The sequence below is a fragment of the Protopterus annectens genome, chromosome 1.part1, assembly GCF_019279795.1.
Source record: "Protopterus annectens isolate FY-2018-M chromosome 1.part1, PAN1.0, whole genome shotgun sequence".
Lineage (NCBI taxonomy): Eukaryota > Metazoa > Chordata > Ceratodontiformes > Protopteridae > Protopterus > Protopterus annectens.
This window is the reverse complement of record NC_056726.1, coordinates 1,782,147,473-1,782,165,587: the sequence shown is the minus strand read 5'-3', so window position 1 is coordinate 1,782,165,587 and position 18,115 is coordinate 1,782,147,473. Positions and strand designations below refer to the sequence as shown.

Here is an 18,115-nt window from a genome sequence, read left to right as displayed (position 1 = left end):
GAAAAATTATTCAGTAGAGAGCTCTAATTTTCAAGAATCTGGTCATCAGCCAAAAGAGAACACAGTTGTGGTTTATTCAACCTCCATATCAGCATTAAGGATTCTGCCTTTGAAAGGGAAGAACTTAGTTATTATTATCACAATAGTGGGACATGTTAGTAACAGAAGAAGGTTTGTATAGCTATAATCCCTGTTTCTGTAATACACCGCCTTAACTGTCAAACAAAGTACTTCCCTAGGAATTTTTAAAACCAGTTTGGAAGAGTGAATACCTGTTAAGCACAGTACTTCTCTAGCACCCTTTTAAACCAGTCTGGATGACTGAATGGGTGAACACAAAATTTCTCCATGGATACGAAGAGAAAGTTTACTTACCGTGGTGACACTTAGTCTTCAAGTAATATTGCATGATGTGGCTGAACTTCTTGATGGCCTTCGTTTGCCATTAGCTTAATAAGAACCTATGAACCTGTACTGCTAGTTGCCAAGTCAGTCTCATATGTACTTCTAGGCTGGGAGCGGCAAAGACTCTTAAATATTCATTGCTTGACTTTTAGGTGAAAATGGTGGACAGAAAGCACAGAGAGGAATGACATCTATCGCATTAATGTAAACGGACTAGAGTTGCTGAATATAGTTTGATAGCACTTGTAGAAGAAAGGAGCACCAGTGGTTAAAAAAAGTCTTGCAGAATGCAGATGTAGAACTGGAGCTCTTTGCAAATGATTAGAAGCGCACCATAGAGAGCAGTGATGCAATGTACAGCAGAAAGGGAGTTAAAAGATTTATACTTTTCCAAGTTTGCTCATGGAGTTCACATTCAGGGCATTAATGCATAAAACGGCAGAAAGTGCATGCAACGCAACAAGAATATTTGAAACTGCAATTGTTGCTTTACCATGCTGTCAGCCTGTACCTGATGACTCTGTTCAGTCACCTTAGCTTACAAAAGTTCGTGTTGGAAGGATTCCAGGCAACATACAGTTTTAGTGTGTTGTAGAGAAAAGCCCAACCCCATATGGAAAAGTAAACTGTTGATTATTATTGATAGTAAATATGAAACTAGATTATTCCAGATTTTAAAACTGTCTGATATGTATGAAGCTTGCTACAAAACATTGCAGATTGCCTCAGGCCCTCCTTCTCTGCAACTTTTTCTTTATTTATACTAAAGTTCCTATAATGAACCAAGCATATCAACATAGTTTCAAACTACTGAAAACTTTAAAGATAATTATAGGGACAGTGTTTATCTAGCCTGTCTTATCTTTTAGTGCAGTCAGCCCAAGTGCAGTAACTGGCCATTAGAAACTAGCTTCCTCTCTGTTAAACTGTGCGCGCGAGCATGTGTGTGTGTGTGTGTGTGTGTGTGTGTGTGTTTGTGTGTGTGTGTGTGTGTGTGTGTGTGTGTGTGTGTGTGTGTGTGTGTGTGTGTGTGTGAGAGAGAGAGAGAGAGAGAGAGAGAGAGATGATGTATGCATGCACGCACATTGTTGTATGTATGTTTTGTAAAGGAAGGGATTACTTACAGGAGAGAAAAATATAGGTTTTTACTTGTTTGCTGTTAGTTTACCTTGTATTAGCATAAAATAAGAGATTAAGAGATTAAATCTCTAGTGTGTAATAGAAGGAATGTTTTCACTAAAATTCCAACTAATTTAGAATATAAGCACAAGTGGACCTTCACTAATTGTTGGAATGCAACACAAATAAGTTTATTTGCAACAGAATAAGTAGATCAGTGTAGGATCATGGTCTGAATTAATAATATAATAAAAGGGGACATTGAAAGAATAAGTACATTGCACTACTGACCAATTCGACCTGTGGAAGAAGCACAGAACGCATGTGTGGGTGTGTCTGAGATAGAAAACTGCTGAAGCTTAAAAGAGGAACATTACAGCTAATGAGTGGGAATTTAGACCTTACAAGCTGTGCTGTGTCAAACAATAGTCTTCCTTTGAAAGGCTGAGGAGCCAAGGTGATTAATAAAAAGACAAACAAACTTCAGCACTGCAACACTGATAGCTGAAGTGGTAGTGAATGTGTGACCCGACCTGTGCAGTGTCACACTGTGTGGAACAGAAGGGATGTTATGTGTTTAGAACAGCGGAAGCTTCCAGCTGATGAGGAACAAGCAAGAGGATAATTTAAGAAACATTTCCTGGCAGTATCTTCATCCTAGGAACAATGACAGAGCGTCACTGTACTGAAAGAGCTGTTAAAGGAAGTCTGCTGTTGGAAGCTATACTTTAGTTTCTTTACTGACATATGGACTAGAAAGTGTTCAATTGCTGGTCAGTTTTTAATGAAGAGATCTGCCCAAGGAAATATGCCCATGGAACTTCATGTATATGGACGGCAGTATGCTTCAGAGGACTGCTGGTATGGGAGAAAAAGCTGGTGACAGATGCTGAAGGTAAAGTACATATTTCTTGTTGAATATTCTATCACTAATTGTGTCTGATATCTGCTTCCTTTCTGTCTGTCTCTTGCTCTTTCCCTTCAATGGAGGCCGTCTCAGTGGGGACTACACAGTGTCCATCTACCTAATACTATCTGTTAGCAGTATACTTGAAGACCTAGGCAAAGACATCTCTTGGCTGAGCTCTGAAGTATTCTAAAGTAAATCGTATTCACTAAGAGATTGTGAAGGGTGGGGTAAATTGATTGCTAGCCTGAGGGAGTTGCCAGAGTTGCAAAAGCAGCCATCACAAAATTTCATTGTTTGCCTCACTTTTTCCACATGAAAAGATAAAGCTGTATGGAAACAGGCAAAAACACCCTCCATCGGAACGTGAAGTGAGTAACTTCAGCTGGTTAAAATGGCAAAGGCTATAATGAGATAATAGAAACTTCAGCAAAAGAAGCAACTCTTTACTGTATCATCACTGAGTCGTCAGTGTGGTGCCATATTGTTCCTGGATGCTGATTTCTTTAATCTGTATGGTTTGCAACTATTGACTTGTGATGTGTTTTTGTTACCAGGAAGCCATCTCACTGTGTGTGTGTGTGTGTGTGTGTGTGTGTGTGTGTGTGTGTGTGTGTGTGTGTGTGTCTTTGTCTGTGTGTGTACGTGCACGCATGTTGCTTGTTAGTGTTAATGCTGTAAATAGTAGCCCTCACATCACTGGCTCTGGGTCAAGGGTTTTGTGATGGCAGGACTACCAAGATATTAGACACATGTTTTATTATGTAGCACTTAAGGTCACGCTATCAATCCTAGGTGGCTATTTTGGCACAGAAAATGTGTCTTTGATATGTGTAAAAGTTTTTGACCCCCTGCTAACTTTCCTGGATTTTTTTCAGAAAGGAAACACAAATGTGACAAACAGTAAATTAATCTATTTTACAGTGGTAAAAAATAACATCAGCTAGCTGCAAAAGAGCATTCTCTAAAAAAGAAAACGACTATCTTCCTAGCTGAGGAGAGTGTGTCAGACAAGACTAGATACGTTAGAGGAAGAGGAAAGGCAACTATACTGATGTTTGGGAACGTGCAAGAAGGTTAATGGGGTAGGTATAAACATGAAGAGGGAAGGAATAAGAGAAGTGAAGAAGGAGAGGCAAAGAAAGCATGTTTTATAAAAATAGAACAGCAATTTGAGTAACACAAAGAGATGTGATATTTTTTTTTTCTGACAGGATCTGCTGAATCATAAATGCAAGTAGGGTTGGATGGAGGTTTTTGTTGGTAGGTCTTAGCTCAATTTGAGTGAAAGAAATGTGATGAAAGGGGGGCTAGGCAGGAGTGGCCTTAGGTCAACTGGCACCCTAGGCAAAAGGGCTCCATGGTGCCCCCCCACTACACTACCCGGTGCCCCCATCCAGGTCTACCTACACCTAATAAATACTGGAAAAGTGCCCCTGCTAGAGCAGCGCCCTAGGCAGCCGCCTAGTTGGCCTATGCCTAAGGCCGGCTATGGGGCTAGGAGAAAGTGAATGAGGTATATCTTATTCTGTAGCAACAGAAGAATCAGGAAGCTCAAGTAGATGGAGGGAATGAGTAAGACAGCTGCTTATGTACTTAATACAGACGGAAAATTCAGTGGTGAAATAGTGACAAAGAGTTCTGTCTAATGAGTTGTGAAAGGAGTCATTGGTTTTTAAAAAGTAAATTCCTTAGAGAAGCAGACTGCAACATTATTTAAGTGCTAATTTATAATCCTACTGAGCACAAGGTTCAGAGAAATAATGTAGCAACAATAAATGAGAGTAAAACACATGCAATACTAAACTCATTGTGGTGATTCACTGGCATAGAGATAAAGGTTCAACATTTAAGTAACATGCCTCAGTCACATTTAGCATACTGAAAGTTTTAGCACAAAGTTTGTGTGTGTGTGTGTGTGTGTGTGTGTGTGTGTGTGTGTGTGTGTGTGTGTGTGTGTGTGTGTGTGTGTGTGTGTGTGTGTGTGTGTGTGTGTGTGATCTTGCACGTGTGTCTGTGTACATTTAAGGAAAATGGAAAATTGTTTTGTAGAATGGTTTAAAATTACCACACTGTAATTACTCTAATGCCTGTTTCTAGCAACAGGGACATAGAAATATTTGAAAAGTCAAACACATTATTAATTGTTGTCAAATGAAAAGGATTTCTGCATGTAGTTTTACTGGCTGGAGAGCTTATTTTTAGTGCCTTTATAAATTATGTACAGTTGAGTGGCTGTTGACTCATTTATACAAAGCGAAGTACTTTTATTGAATAATCACACTTTTATGAACTGTTTAAGGTACACTGCTGTACGCGTATCTTTAAGTTTGTTTGTGGTAGCACTTCACTCTGGACAATCTCTGAATGTGCTTTTACATTAGGAGGACTGTGACTATTCATCTAGTGGCTGTAGGTGTTTACCTGGTCTTTCTGAGCTGGGAAACCCACAAAAGGCCTCTAAATATTTTTTCTTTGCACTTCTCTTATATACTGTGACTGTACTTCAGCAGTTAAAAACACTGTACTGTTTGCTGCTGCTTTGCACTGTATTGTACTACTGCATTTGTTGCACGTTGACCGCATTTCACACCAACTGTTGAATTTACTTAATTTAAGAAAATATCTGTTTCTGCTGTTTTATTCTGTTGTTATAATTAATTCTAGAAAAACTGTGCTGTTTTTCAGACTGTTGCTTATTTCATAAAAAAAATACATATATATATATATATATATATATATATATATATATATATATGTGTGTGTGTGTATAGATAGATAGATAGATATATATATATATATATATATATATATATATATGTGTGTGTGTGTATATATATATATATATATATATATATATATATATATATGTGTGTGTGTATATATATATATATATATATATATATATATATATATATATATATATATATATATATATCCTGCTTTTTTTCTGTTGCACTTCTGTTGACAGTAACATAGATTGGATTCAGACTGGCTGAACTCAGTTCTGTTTGGAGATTGAGCACTAAATAACAAGACATCTTTTTATTGGAGAAGCCCCCCCCCCCATATCCTCATGGCCTCATGGCAGGAGCGTACAGTAGGACTATCTAATTGAATGTCAATGGTTCAGGGCTCAGTTTGAGCTATTTCATTGGTGCAGGGCACAGTATGAAATATTCCATTGGTGCAGGGCTCAGTTTGGGCTTTTTCATTGGTTTCTTTGTATTAGCAACTTTGCTGTTGCTTGTGTGTAGCACCTCACTGCACAGAGAGGGTAACTCTTGCGGTTGTAGATGCAAAAGCGCCAGTAGAGCTATTTTCCCTTAGAAGCAGCTGCTATCTAGCAGAGCAGTTCTTGAATAGCTCTCAGCTGCTCAGTGAACCAGCCAGCAAAGATTTTACCTCTTACCTGGCAACATCATCATCATGTTCATCATCATCATCAGCCCCCTTTTTCCCATTTTCTACATGGGGTCAGGGAATTGTGTTAACTGTCACCATCTCTCTTGAGTCAATGCCACACTCCTGCCTTCTTTGACACTCATGACTGGCTGTCATAGATCTTCTTTCACACAATCCATCCACTTCTTTGCTGGATGTCCTTGTTTCCTCTTACTTTCTTCCTGTCTGTGCCAAATCTTCTTCCCCAGATTGTCTTCTGCTTTTCTGCACATGTCCAAACCACCGTAATCTGTTCTCTTTGATCTTTTCTGCACTTGGAGCTACTTTGGCTTCTGCTCTTATGTCCTTATTTCTTCATCTGTCCCACAGAGTGCATACTACCACCCTTCTAAGGCACTTAATTTCCATCACCTCTAGCGTCTTCATCTGCTCTGCCTTTACTGCCCAGGTATCTGTACCATACAGTAGTACTGGTTGCACCACTGTCTTGTACACCTTACTTTTCAGCTTCTTTAGCATTCTTCTGTTATAGACTACACCTGACAATCTATGCCAGTTGGCTGCAGCCCCTCTGAGTCTAGCTTTGTCCTCTTCATTCAGACTTCCCTTCTCTTCAACCACCCCTCCCAGATACTTGAAGCTATTTACCTGTTCCACTATCTTTCCTTCTATCTCAGTTCTCAGCTTCTTCTGATTTCCCCAGTTTGCTGCCATTACCACTGTCTTATCTGTGCTTAGTTTCATCCCATATGCTTTCAGTTTCGCATTTCATTGCTCTGTACTTTGCTGGAGTTCTTGCTCAGAATCTGCCTTTGATGCCACATCATCTGCATACAGCAACTTTGTTGATCTGTCCTCTCCAACCTGTTTGCTAATGTAGTCCATCACCAGTATGAACAGCAGTGGGCTCAGAGCTGAGCCCTGGTGTACACCCAATCCCAGTGGGAACCCCTCTGTGAGGCCAAACACTGGTCATACTTGAGTCATTGGGTCCTTCTACATAGCCTGCACTAATTCTACCAATGTTTCTGGGACTTCAAACCACCATAGTACTGCCCAAATCAGCTTTCATGGGACCTTGTCATATGCTTTCTCCAAGTCTAGGAGTGCCCAGTTGGACTCTTTCCTCATCTCTAGCTTCTTCTCAACTATCTCTCTCGCTGCAAACATCAGGCCAGTTGTGCTGCATCCTGATCTGAATCCAAACTGCTAAGCTCCCATCTTACATTCTACCACTCTGCATATCCATTTATCAATCACCCTCTCTAGAACTTTCATGCAATGTTATAGGAGTTTGATTCCACTGTAATGCCCATAGTTGTGGATGTCCTCTTTGTTCTTGTACACTGGCATGATTATGCTTATTCTACAGTCAGGATGCCCCTTTCTCTCCACACTGCTATGAGTACCCTCAGGAGCCATTTCTTCCCTATCGCACCCAGCATCTTTATCATATCTGCAGTGACCTGATCTGAGCCTGCTGCTTTCCGTGACTTCATTTTCCTTGGTGCTGTTCTTACTTCTTCTAGGGTGGGCTCTAGGGTGGGCTTCTCTTCGTCTCTCATTGTAGGCTGCTTCTGGGGTAGTACAGCTTCTGTGGGGTTTTCTTCATTCAGAAGCTGCTGGAAATACACCTTCCATCTGCCTTTGTTGTTCTGTGGACTGGTGAGAAGGTTGTTGCTGGCATCCCTTATGAAGGGTGTCTGACTATCTTCTTTATCTTTCTGTCTTTGCCTTGCAACCTGGTATAGTTTCTTTGTGCCACTTACTGAGTCATTTTCCAGAAGATGGTAGTGTGTCTGATGTCCTATTCTTTGTTATTGCAACTCCTTTCTTAGCTTCTTTGTTAGCCAACCAATATTCCTTCCTAGCATGGTCTGTCTCCCACTTTTTCCTGCACTCCTTCTTTCTTTTGATGACTTCCTGGACTTCTGCATTCCACCACCAGCTTTCCTTATGTACCTTATTTCCATATCTGACTTGGTCACATATCTGTTCTGTTGTTCTCACGCATGCTGTTTTGAGGCACTGCCATTCTTCTTCATTTCCATCTATTTCCTCCTCTTCTTGGTGCTAGAGCCCAGAGTAATTCCTTGAACTGTTGTATTTTCTGTCCAGTCAACTTCCAGATCTTCAGCCTGGTCCCTGTTGACCTTAGAGCCTTCTCTGATCACTCCTTTCAGCTGATTGTGGCAACCAGTGGTTTATGCTGTGGGCCGACTCTTTCACTAGGGATGGCTTTGCAATCTCTGTTTCTACCCAGTGCCCTTTCCTTCTAGGAGGAAATCTACCTGAGTTGCATGTTAGCTACTCTTGTATGTGATCTTGTGGCTGTCTGTCTTTCTGAACCATGTGTTGGCTACTATCAAGGCATTTGCTAGACAGAAGTCTAGAATGGCCTCTCCTACTTTATTCCTTTTGCGCCACCCATGCTGACCCAGTCCTTGTATCCTGTTCTCTCTGTCCCAATATGTGCATTCAGATCACCCATTATCATCACCAATTCATGTTGTCCTCTAGAAGGTCTTGCAACTGCTGTCTGAATGCACTATTTTCCTCACTATCACAACCCTGCTGATGAATACTGCCCTGTCATTATACTGGAGTCTGATTCCCATGAGTCTGTCACTAATTCTGATGATATCCCTCACTGCCTTCTGAACTCTCACCGCAATTCTTACACCATTTCTAGCCTATCCCCTTCCTGAGTAGTAGACTCTAGATCCCAAGTGGCTGTGTAGTAGACTCTACCAAGTCTTTTTGCTGCACTGCCCTTCCATCTTGTCTCTTAGATACATAGGATGTCCATCCTTCATCATGTCATCCACTTCCAAGCTGCATCCCATCAGTAAACCCACATTTAGTATAGCAAATTCATAGCTCATGTTTGGCAGGTTGATTGTTTTTACGTCCAGCTTTCAACAGAGGTATCCCAGGTAACCCACCGGCCAGCCAGTAGCTTATTGACCCATGGCTGCTGGGCTTTATGGCAGACACACTAGGAGCACATACACCACCCCACCATTAGCATGGGTCCCTGGCATAGGTTCGAGTAGACCAGGTCTCAACCCACTTATCACCGGTAATTACCCATGCCCATTTGGCAACATTAGTCAACATGACTGAATCAACTAGAGCCATATTTTACACCGTCGAGTGGCTAGCCCTCCCATGATGTGCCCACAGCTTCATTCATTGATGAGTTTGAGATGGAAATACTCAGCATCTTTTGTGGAGGTGGGAGGAACCCCACAGAAACACAGGGAGAGCATGCAAACCCCAAACAGGCATTTGTTGGAGGTCAGAATTGAACCTTATACCTTGTGCATGGAAGGCGAAGACCTTAACCATTATACCAACTGGTCTCTCCCACCCCTAACGTCTTTAAATACAACATTGAAGTTATTTGCATGGTGAAATGCCTGCAATGTACTAGTTCCTACATTGGGAAAACAAAATGTAAATTCAGGGAACAAATATACCAAAATCTTCAAGATATTAAAAACAAAAAATTAAAAAATTAAAAAATTCTCTATATAAGCATTTCCAAAGTTTTCTAGAGAATAGTTTTGCTGTTTTTGGCTTGGATGTTATATTTTAAAATGTTAGGGGTGAGCCCTGGGAGGACTGCATTGAATATAGGGAAATGATTTGGCAAATAAAACTAAATGCTTACAGCCCCCCACCAGGTTTGAATGAACATATCTCTATTACTAGTGTATTACATCTTAAATCCTATATGATTTAATGTTTAGGTAATTTTAGCTGGAAAGTACAGATTTTTAGTTAGGAGATTTTTAGTGGATTGAAATAGTTTTTCTAGGATGATTTTTTAGGTTTTGTTGTGTTTTTAAATTACATGACATTTTGCTATTGGATGCTTTAATCACATGACTTAATGGTAAAAGATATTTAAATGGTGTTTTAAATGTGTTTTCTAAGGATTCTGAAGAAGTTTGAAGATGCAAGCAGATGAAAATGCTTAATCCTAGTTTATTTTTTGTGTGTATAATAAAATTTGCTCTGAGTGGTTCCGGCACTTCAGTATCTTATTTTGCTTTGCCTTTTTTTTTTCAGTTCTCCAGCACATCTTATATTGACAGACTAAACTCACTGTCACTGTAGTCAGTAGTGAATAGACTACTTAGAGGTGACTTATGTCTGGCATACAGGGCTATCTCTGACCCAAATCTAATGGAAATGCTGCACATCTGTAAGTCAAATGGGACTAGAGTCACCCATTCCAGGGACCATAGTCTAGCCTGCGGCATAAACAGCACCTGCTGGAGAGACAGATACATCTCTCAGAGGTTAGCATTCTGCTGGAATAGGATTCCAATCCATATCAAGCAGAGCACCTCCATGACCTTGTTTAAGCGCAACCTAATGACTGGATGGGAAACCATAAATATCTGCCAGGGTTTGCCCCAGCTTCCCTCCTGGACATAGGTAGGCCTTGCTAAAAAAACTCTGGGCACAGATGATATCTCTCATCTAGTATTATACGGGAATTTAATGGGTAGACTTGTAAAGGCCCTTGGGTCAATAGCCTAGTAACATCCTATGAACCTATGAACCTATACTACAAAGTGACAGACATATGGAAGTGATGCAGTCAGTAAGTATATGCTGGAGTCAGAGGTATTTGCCAGATTAGCAGAGGTCAGTGTGCATAAGATTGCTGTTAGAGTTGTAGAATATTGTTAAAGCATCCTTGAGTGGCCATGCATGAAGTTGTTCAAATTTACAGAAGATGGGTGGGGGTGGGGGGGGGCAGATGCATAGCAATCACATGCATGGAAACACAGTGTGATATGTACAGATGTATTACATGTTCTGCCTCTGGTTTAGACTATTTCTCCTTTCTCTATGTTATCATCCCTTTGAATAAAATAAAGAAAATCTATTTGCAAGTAGCAGTCTCATGTCCTTTCCTTAACTGCATAAAAAGTCAGTTTTAAAAGATACTAAGGGTCTACAGTTGAGGTGATGATCAAAAACACATCCATGGTGTGATGCCAGGAGTTCAGAGCTTCAGTCTGTAAATATATATATATATATATATATATATATATAGAGAGAGAGAGAGTGTGTGTGTGTGTGTGTGTGTGTGTGTGTGTGTGTGTGTGTGTGTGTGTGTGTGTGTGTGTGTGTGTGTGTATTTCCGCCTGTCTGTCTGCTCACTGGTATGTGCATTCATTCGCTTGTTTTTTTTTGTTTGTTTGTTTGTTTTAAAGGTAATGCCAATGTGATCCATGCTGTTTTATGGATCACATGTTGTTTGTGACAGAACAAGATAAATAGTGACCATCTGAATAGTGATGGTCTGGCGCAGCACTCAAGTATCTTATATTGATATACTATTCCTCTAAAGTCAGAGGAATGTCTGGTCACCCCCCCCCCCTAAACATTTTCTTTTGTAATGTTGTCAATATGTCTATAATCCACTTGAGCAATAATATCCATTTTGCCTTGCATTCTGCATTCTGTAAAAGTGATTTTCCTATCAAATCCTGCAAGGGTGGCATAGTGATGTAGTGGTTGGAACTGCTGCCTTACAGCCTTGGTTCTCAAGTTCATTTGCCAGTTAGGGTGCCTTCAGTGCAGTATTCATATCCTTCCTGTGTTCATGTAGGTGAGTAAAATTGGGATCCTCCAAGTTGCCCATGTGTGTGTGTGTGTGTGTGTGTGTGTGTGTGTGTGTGTGTGTGTGTGTGTGTTTGTGTGCGTGTGTGCGTGTGTGCGTGTGTGTGTGTGTGTGTGTGTGTGTGTGTGTGTGTGTGTGTGTGTGTGTGTGTGTGTGTCTGTGTGTGTGTGTTCAAAGCCTGTGATGGACTGGCATCCCATCACAGACTGATTCCCTTCCTTATGTTTGTTTGTTGCCCAGATAGGTGCCAGCTCTCCTTCAACCTTTAATAAGATGCATCAGGCATTAGGCAACAAGTGAATGGATTGCACCTGTGATATTGGAACTGTTTATTTTTCCAGCTTTTTGCCCATCAATTACTTAATTTGTTAATCTGTCTGATTTACAGCAGCCTTTCAGTCAGATCATTTGTGAAGATCATTTATACATCTTCTATCAAAGAACTAACAATGTAATTAACAGTAGTTATAAAACAGTTCACTTGTCATATAACTTAGAACAATGGACAGCAAATATGTAGTACATTAACAGTCAAGTGTACAAGACTTCTTTAGTTGTTTGTCTTTTCTGCTTTTCCCGGTTAGGGGTCGCTACAGCGGAACTCCGGTCCGCTAATGATTGATAGTAGCGTTTTTATGGTGCCGAGTTGCCAACCTGACGCCCAACCTTCAGTGAAGGCACGCCCATTCACGCATGTCTTTCGGAGGCCACTCGACCGCAGGGAGGACATGCAGACTGCACACAGAAGGCACTCCAGCCATGAATCGAACAGGAGAACCTCTAGCTGTGAGGCAACAACGCTACCGCTGTACCACAGCGAATAGGCATTTCAACATTGTAGAATGGGATGCATGTATCAGAATGATGAGTCCAGGATTAGTGGGATTATGTGAATCTCATGTGATAGACAAGAACTGTGAGAGCAGCTTAATGTATTCTCTTCATGATCCTCCATAGGGGAGATTAGATGGTTTGCAACTGATTCGAAACAAGAATATTTCTTGTGGGAAAACCCATAGGTAGTGAGTGAGGATGTGCCAACTAAAAGAGGCAGAAAAGACAAGACAGGCTTCTGGAAGTAACCTAGCTGATGTGGCAGAAGGCTTAAATGAAATATATAGGTTATTTGCTTCAGTTTATTTGGAGGAATATTGGAGCAAATTTAAGTGCTAGAGAGAAGAAGGACACAAGCCAAAGGGTATCATTGTTTATATAGCAGTATAGATTGGAAAGGAGCCTCAGCCTTTGACATGTGGTATGGAATATAAGATGTATTCACTTGTTTTAAAAAGAATGCTCGTTAAAAATGATGCATGTGTCTTTGAACATGTGAATTTGTTCAGAGACAAATGAACATTTCAGTTATGAAACTGAATATATTGGAATTTTTGAGCAAGGTTTCTGCACATTTATTATGTGGGTTAAAGACAGCTATCTATATCTGTGTACTTTCTGTGACTTAACACTACTTTATGTTTTAACGACTAGTTTTTAACTCAAAGAGAACTGTTAGGTCATCATTTCGATATATACTGACCCAGTGATCAGTTTCTCTTCAGGTGCTCAAATCTGGATTGCTCATATCCCATTTGACTGAGATGGAATGCTCATTGTTCTATTTCCTTGTGATCAGCTCTCTACTTATTGTAGTAACATATTTTTACACATTTGCTTGGTGTTATTCTCTTTGTCCAAAACTGCAGCATGCTGGGAGAAAGAGCAAGTATTGTTATTTATTATTTAGTTATATATGACTGCATTCAATGCAGCTATGCATGTATTTATTTGATGATGATTTCTCCATTTAAGTTGCAGTGACCTTAAAATAAAAATAATAAAGTAAGGGCTAGTCTCCCAACATGGCAAGTGCATGGTGGCTTGCATCCTGCAAACTATTTGCCTGAGTTTAGTTTTAGTACTGCTGGATCGATCCATTGTGAATCCACATAAAAAAGATTTTATAGGTGCGCATGAAACAATGTGTTTTCAGGGATTGGCATTGAGGTGATGTAGAACACCAGGGTAGCCTACTTTGTCAGCATACAGGAGGGGGTACATCATTCAGGAAGAGACTAACAGAGGTAGTCCTGAAAGAAATTCTTGGTGAACCCTAAAAACATTGGACATCCAGTACTGATTCATAGAGTTTTTAGACTTGAAGTTTGAAGAACTAGGTGAATGCCATCATGCTGATACCTGTTGGTGTTATAACTTTGTAACCAAAAATTACATTAGCAGAGAGTTGCAGAATAAGAAGAGTTGTAAATAGTAATGATAGCCATGGCATTCTAAGCATTTTTAGATTATTTGTGACCAGAAGTTGCGAATCTGAGATGTACTGCCATGGCACTATGACAGTTCTTGAAGCCATGTTGTTGACCGTCTGTTTTTTTTTCTTCTGTGGATCAATTGCATCAGTTTATTTATTGAATGTCTTTTTCGATGTTTCAATACTTAATGTTATTATTAATACAGTAATTATTTTATGACATAAAAATCATGACAATGTAACATTATATTAAGATAGTTCCACAGATGGTTCAAATGATTGATTACATTAATGTAATCCTTAAATGCTAACTAGAAGGCCTCGGCATGTGCTGTGCACAGGATCCCAGCAGAGTATTCTAGATAGTAGCACAGTATAGTCAGAATTCCTAGTCACTGAGGGGTTTTAGATGCTTGATTAAATTAATTTAACACTTAAGTTCCGACTAGAAGGCCTCTGCAGATGTTACACTCATGATTTCAGCAGAGTATTCTAGAATTTCATTGTAACAATTTTAAACACTCCAAAAAAGCAAAAGAAGTAAAGGCTTGCAGACAGTTCAGACTTTCTGACTGTAAGGTTAAAATGTCACGAACCCTAACCAGAAAGGCAATTCCGTGTTGTAATAATAGAAAACTGATATCAGACAGCTCATAGATGAGATGGCTCAGCCTTACTGCATCATATATTTGTCTGGCCAACATGCATCCTGACAGAGTTATAGCATACCCTGGGCTCCCCTTTCTAATATATGTACATAATTAATTTAGATACCTGACATAACTGTACATTCTCTTGGTTGAGAGCTAGTGCAAAACAGATATGGAGTAGCAAATTAAGGGACTTACCACTTGCTTGGTGGGAGTGACAAGAGCTGTTTGTTTTGATTTATTTTTCATATGGTGTTGAACCAACCAAGAAGAAATGTATTTCATAAATCAACATTTTAGTGAGAAGGCATAATACTAATATGATATGCAGCCAAGGAAGATTGTTATATGATCTATTAATATGCCTTTTCATGGTGTTAGAGCTAAATAAAAAATAATTTTTACCAACAGAATTTGGAACAAAGAAAAAATAATTAAGGAAAAAGCCCCAAATTGGGGACACATTTAAATTGTAGCATTTTTATCTTAGAAATTCTAAAAATTATTTCCAATTTTAAGAGGAATGGAACAAAACTTTGAGAAACATCAGGAGTGTCCCCCCAAAACAGGGACAGTTGACAGGTCTATGGCAGATGTTGAAGTTGTGTAGGGGAATTATGTGATTCAGTGGAAGTAGTTTAAGATGTTTGCTATATTTGTGGAATAAGAGGAGGTCGTGGAAGCTATTACAAAGAAGAATGATGATGATGTATTTGCATTTTTTTCATAGAATATATGTCTGTATGTGTATATGCACATATATAAAATAATTAGATGGATAGGTAGAGAAATGTTGTCAATTTTTATTTCCTACAGTTCTGTGAATTGCTAAGGTCAGAAAAGACACCCCTCACACTACTTCAAGTTAACAAATACAAACACATATGTACAGCTTCCCTCTACATCCCTCCAGGGGATAATATTTCTAAACTTGAAGATATCCTCTCCTGGCTCTCCAAGAACATTAGCAATGAAACAATAATCTTAGGGGACACGAATATTAACTGGGCCTCCATCCAGTCTTCTACAAACTCTCTTAACATCAACCTCTACAATTTTTCACAGCTAATCAACTCTGTAACACGCCCCTCAAAAAACCTCTCTAGCGGCAGTATTCTGGATTGGATTCTAGTCTCTCATCCCCATTATTTTTCTGACAGTGGCACTCTTCCCGATCCCCGTAGTGACCACATACCCATCTTCACTCATCGACTCCCCCAACTTCTACATCGCACCCATAATTATATTACTATCCGTAACCAAAAAAACTTTAACCCAACAAACTTTTCAAACTCTCTAAAAGCAATAAACTGGAATTGTCTAAAAACATTATCTCTAGATAACGCAGTTGCCCACTTCAACTCAACATTCTTGAAACTACTAGACTCCCATGCTCCCTTAAGGACAAAGAGAATAAAAATTAAAACTTCCCCTTGGCTTACCAAAAACACACTATAAACCACGCGGCACAGAGATAAAGTCTGGGCACATTACAAGAAAAACAGGAGTCCCCTAGTCCATAATGAATACAAAACACTTCTAAATAAAGTAAAAAGCTCATCATCTCTGATTGACAAAACTATTTCTCCATACTCCAAAATAATAATAAAACAAACCTTCAGAAATTCTGGAAAGGTATCACTACTCTCCTTAACCCCAACAAACCAGACACCCCCACCCCAGACCCTAATGCTCCTGATTTAGACTTAGCTACCCAATTTAACTATTTTTTCATTGAATCTATTTCCAAATTAACCTCAACATTCTTTAACACCACCACATTCTCCAACACACCACCACCCTCCACTACCAACACTCTACCCTGCACTGCTACCACTCCCTCATTACCATCTAGTAACTCTTTACCCTCCACCTCTTCTCCTACTCTGACTTCCTCAACATCATCACCCCTTAATAGCCCCTCTTCCCACTCCCCTCTGTTCTCATTAAAACCTAGACCCACTTCTCCTATAAAGAAACTCCTTCTGAAACTGAAGCCATGCACTAATGCTCCTGATAACATCCCTTGTTACTTTCTTAGCATAGCTGCTGAAGCAATTGCCTACCCCATTAGCATTGTAATCAACCGCTCTATCCAAGAATGTATAGTACCCCAAATCTGGAAAAAGGCCTTTATCATACCTTTACATAAAGGTGGCAGCAATAACAATGTTACTAATTTCCGCCCCATCGCCATCCTGTCTCCCACCTCCAAACTCCTAGAAAAGTGTATCCAACTTCAACTCCTACCACATCTCTTAGATAATCACCTACTAACTCCCACACAACATGGATTTAGACCAAATCATAGCACTATGACAGCCCTCCTCTCCTTCCTTGAAACTGTAAATAAAGCCCGCGACTCTGGCCAAATTGTTTCTACCCTACTACTTGACCTCTCTAAGGCCTTTGACACTATCTCACACAGCTTGCTTTTAACTAAACTCTCAAAACTTAACCTATCTCCCTCCTCTTTAAACTGATTCTCCAGTTACCTATCCAATAGATATCAAGCAGTAAAATGGAAAAAGGCCACCTCCTCATTTCTTAATACCCTAACTGGAGTTCCCCAAGGCTCCATACTGGGTCCCCTTCTCTTTAATATATTTATAAATGATTTCCGCAACTCTATCCCATTCTCAAACATCATCCAATATGCAGATGATTCAACTATTATCTGCTCTGCCACATCCATCCCCACACTCCTAAAGCTTACTCAAGATGCCTTTTCAACCACTGAGCAATGGATGAAAAGTAATCACCTAGCACTCAATGCCTCTGAAACCCCAAAATTAATGTTATTTACCCCCTCTAAAGTCACTTCTTTCGATATAAACACATTCTCTATTACTAGTCAAAACAACTCACCTCTGGAACTGGTGTCAGAGACCAAGTTACTTGGGGTCCAAATTGATAGCCAGCTCAAATTCAACTCCCACCTACAACTAAATATAAAAAAAAAACATCAAAAACTAGGTATGCTCTATCGACAAAACCATTACCTTACACCTGCCACTAAAATCACTCTTTCTACTTCCTTTCTTATCCCCTCCCTTCTCTGTGGAGCTCCACTCCTAAGTAATCTACAGTCCTCTCTAAAAACACAACTTTCCTCTTGCTACAACAAAATTGCCAAATTCGCTACCAGCCACAAGTCCTCCACCCACCACTGTTCCTCTTTCCAAAAACTAAAATGGCTAGAACTACCCAATCACCTAACCTATACTCAACTGTCTTTCGCATAATCTCATTTTCAACCCCTCCCTCTGTCCCTCCCTTTCTACTGCTTTTAAAATGCACCTACCTGATAGAGTATTAAGGTCCAGCAATCAAAATATACTAGAAGTCTGCAAACCAACTCGTCCCCCAGGTAAAAATCTTCTATCCTATGGCCCAGCATGCCTCTGGAACTCCCTACCACCAGAATGTTTAAAAAGATAACTAATCAAGAGCAAGTAAACAGCCTTATTCATATGCAAATGTGAAATCCTGCTTGATTGCATATGTTTTTTTATATGAAAAATAAGTAAGCCACACAGCTGAATGAACAGACCAGTGGAGAAGAACTACCATAAAGCTTGGACTTGTGAGTTCTCTGCAGTTTGTCTCTGCTAATTTTCTAGAAATTTAAGTGTTGTGGCTTATTGCTCAGTAATTTTTATAGTTAAGAATAACCAGGAAAATATAATAGATGACAGATTTATATTATATTT

General features: G+C 39.7%; 1 protein-coding gene across 10 annotated transcripts in view; it reads left to right on the top strand.

The window, feature by feature from the left end:
- Positions 1-18,115, top strand: part of FGR (FGR proto-oncogene, Src family tyrosine kinase) — a 2,305,304-nt gene that overhangs the window by 1,278,781 nt on the left and 1,008,408 nt on the right. Inside the window, exon 1 of one of the 10 annotated variants that reach the window (XM_044084618.1) lies at positions 1,912-2,419. The exons of the other annotated variants lie outside the window; for them this stretch is intronic. The gene's annotated coding sequence lies outside the window, so the exon portion shown is untranslated. Of the gene's footprint in view, positions 1-1,911; positions 2,420-18,115 lie in introns of those variants that run through there. 10 annotated transcript variants of the gene reach the window in all.